General features: G+C 35.9%; 1 protein-coding gene across 3 annotated transcripts in view; it reads left to right on the top strand.

Moving 5' to 3' along the window:
* Window positions 1-2,946, top strand: part of LOC106871250 (ankyrin repeat domain-containing protein 16) — a 75,976-nt gene that overhangs the window by 58,698 nt on the left and 14,332 nt on the right. Inside the window, exon 6 of one of the 3 annotated variants that reach the window (XR_008264163.1) lies at window positions 773-950. The exons of the other annotated variants lie outside the window; for them this stretch is intronic. The gene's annotated coding sequence lies outside the window, so the exon portion shown is untranslated. The remainder of the gene's footprint in view (window positions 1-772; window positions 951-2,946) is intronic. 3 annotated transcript variants of the gene reach the window in all.

Genomic DNA, 2,946 nt, shown 5'->3' with positions numbered 1-2,946 from the left:
TATATATATATATATATCTATATATATATATATATATATAGATATATATATACATACACATACACACACACACACATATATATATATACATATATATACACATATATATATATATATACATATATATAGGCAGAGGCATAGCTATGAAGTTAAAAAGGTTGTTTTGATTTGTTCTCCCTGAATAACACTGTTAGTTTGTGTCTTCTACCATAGCCATTGAATATGCAGGTATTTTGAAAATACTTCATGGAGTGATAGCTGTGCCCTGCAAAGTTACAGGTTGCCTTTGGCAAAGTATAATGCCCATTCAGTCACCCTGCTAGGGATATGGCAAAGTCATGGGACTGCAGCATGGCAAATTGTTAAGAGGTAATGGGAGAGCTTGACTGAGCCAATGGTGCTTCTTACATTGATGCTGAGCAGAGGAATCATTGAAGATCAATGGTCAGGATCATCAAGCTCTATCAAGAGAGTAACTGCAATCCATAGTGATGGTGTCCGTAGATGTGTAATCAGCTAATGAAAGATTAACTATGAGTCAAGTTCCCAATTCAAATTCATAATAATGGAGTTAGATGGTAACAGAGAGTTGTGGGAGTCCATGAAAGTAGCTTGACTAAAGAAACCATAGCCATAGGCTGTGTAATGACTTCTTGGTGAATGGGTTGATGGAAACTGTAAGAAGTTATTCGAGTGTGTGTATTTGTGTCTTCCCTCTTGTCTTGACATTTATATGCTGACATCTTGATTAAAAATAAGCTTTTGTTCACAGACAAAGAAGGCAGTGTTGCCTACAGTGTTTCATGTAAACATGTCCAGCAATTGAGAGTTTGTGTTCGAAGGACAAGGGATGGTATTTTCTTACTTTGAAACAAGTGAGAGTCATTTACAAGAAGACGAACTGGCCGCAGAAAATCTGCCCCATCATAATTCACAACTGACATATGCAAGTATGTAAAAGTAGACCATATATGATGATGATGATGGCAGTAGTGACAGTGACAACCACAACAATGCTTCACATATAGATATATATAACACTTGAGTCTTAAATAGTTCTGTTACCTAACTGCATATCAATATTACAAGGTTGAAACAACTTGCTGCTGTAACTAGTAGAAGAAATTTAATATTAATGACACTTATTGTGTTCTTAACACATTAAGTTCATAAAAGATTGTATCTCATGACAAATACTTCACTAAGTGGCCTATTGAGGGTGTTTTTACAATACGTAAGATACATAAATGGCTATTTTATACATATATATGTATATAAATGTGTGTATGTATATCATCATCATCATCATCATCGTTTAACGTCCGCTTTCCATGCTGGCATGTGTTGGACGATTCGACTGAGGACTGGTGAAACCGGATGGCAACACCAGGCTCCAATCCAATTTGGCAGATATTTATATATATATATATATATATATATATATATATATATATATATATATATATATATATATATATACACACTCTTACCTCGGTACTATGGACCTCCCTTTAATGAATTCTGGACGCAGCAGACAAGATCACGGCATAACAAAACCTCTTCACCATCCATTGTAAGCCTGATTTTAAATTTAAAATGTTGAATTAACTATATTATACTGTATATATACAGTGTCAAATTGGATAGTCTGCTTGATTAAAAGTACAGTACTGTATTTATTCCTCTGTCTTTCATATTGTAACTGTTGATATTAGCCCCTCCTAACGTAACTGAACCTTAGTGTCAGTACCTACAGCCCATTGGCTTTGTTAGACCAATGTTTCCCCTTTTAGTCCTTAGTACTGAGGTATGTGTGTATATACATGTGTGTTTGTGCATATATATATAACATCATTGTCATCATCATCATCATTTAACATCCATTGTTCATGCTGGCATGGATTGCATGTTTTGACAGGGGCTAGTAAGCTGGAAGACTGTCCCAGACTCCAGTCTGATTTGGTATGGTTTTCTAAGGCTGGATACCCTTCCTAATGCCAACCACTCCAGGAGTGTAATCGGAGCTTTTATGTTCCACTGGCACAGGTGCCATTTGTGTGACACCAATATTTACCATGATTGTGATTTTGCTCAGCTTGATGGCTCTTGGTCATTGCCTCCGTGAAGCCCAATGCTTGAAAGGTGCTCTTTATGTGCCGCCAGCATGAGTGCTAGTCACGTGACACCAGCATCGGCCTTGACTACAATTTCATTTGGCTTGACTGAAAGAAATAGGAATTGAAACTCTAATTGCCAACCAGCAGGAAAGTACCATCCTATATTCTGCAAAAATCCTCAGAAGAATTCTTGAAATTTGAGGAAACTTGTTGTTGCCAAACCTTCAAGATAAAATACCTGCCAACTAAATTAGCATGCACTAGTGAAATTAAAATAATTAATTCTACTATAAACACAAGATCTGGAATTTTATTAGGGTAGAGGGCTAGTTAATTAAACTGGCCCCAGTACTCAACTGGTACTTACTGTAAGACATAAAAGGATAAAAGGCAGAATTAATCGCAGTGGAGTTTTAACCCAGAACATAGAGCTGGAAGAAATGCCACTAAGCATATTGTCTGGCATGCTAATGACTCATTGACTTATAATAATAATAATAATGATAATAATAATAATAAAGCTGACAAATACAAACAAGAAATCAATCTACCTAACAAATACGAAGAAGAAGAAGAAGAAACAACAAAAGCTATAAAACAAATGAAATCCAAACTAAAACTAGAACAGCAACGGACCATGATAAAACGATGGCAAGAAAAGCCCCTACATGGTAAATACTGGGCTAAACTAAATGCGAAAGAAATAGACAGAGAAAAATCCCAGCAATGGCTGAGAAGCTCAGGACTCAAAGCAGAGACTGAAGGATTTTTAATTGCTGCACAAGACCAAAGCCTCCCCACCAGAAATTACCAAAAACACATAATGAAA

The sequence above is a fragment of the Octopus bimaculoides genome, chromosome 5 (assembly GCF_001194135.2).
Source record: "Octopus bimaculoides isolate UCB-OBI-ISO-001 chromosome 5, ASM119413v2, whole genome shotgun sequence".
NCBI lineage: Eukaryota > Metazoa > Mollusca > Cephalopoda > Octopoda > Octopodidae > Octopus > Octopus bimaculoides.
The sequence above is the reverse complement of the archived record's forward strand: the minus strand, read 5'-3'. Positions and strand labels throughout refer to the sequence as shown.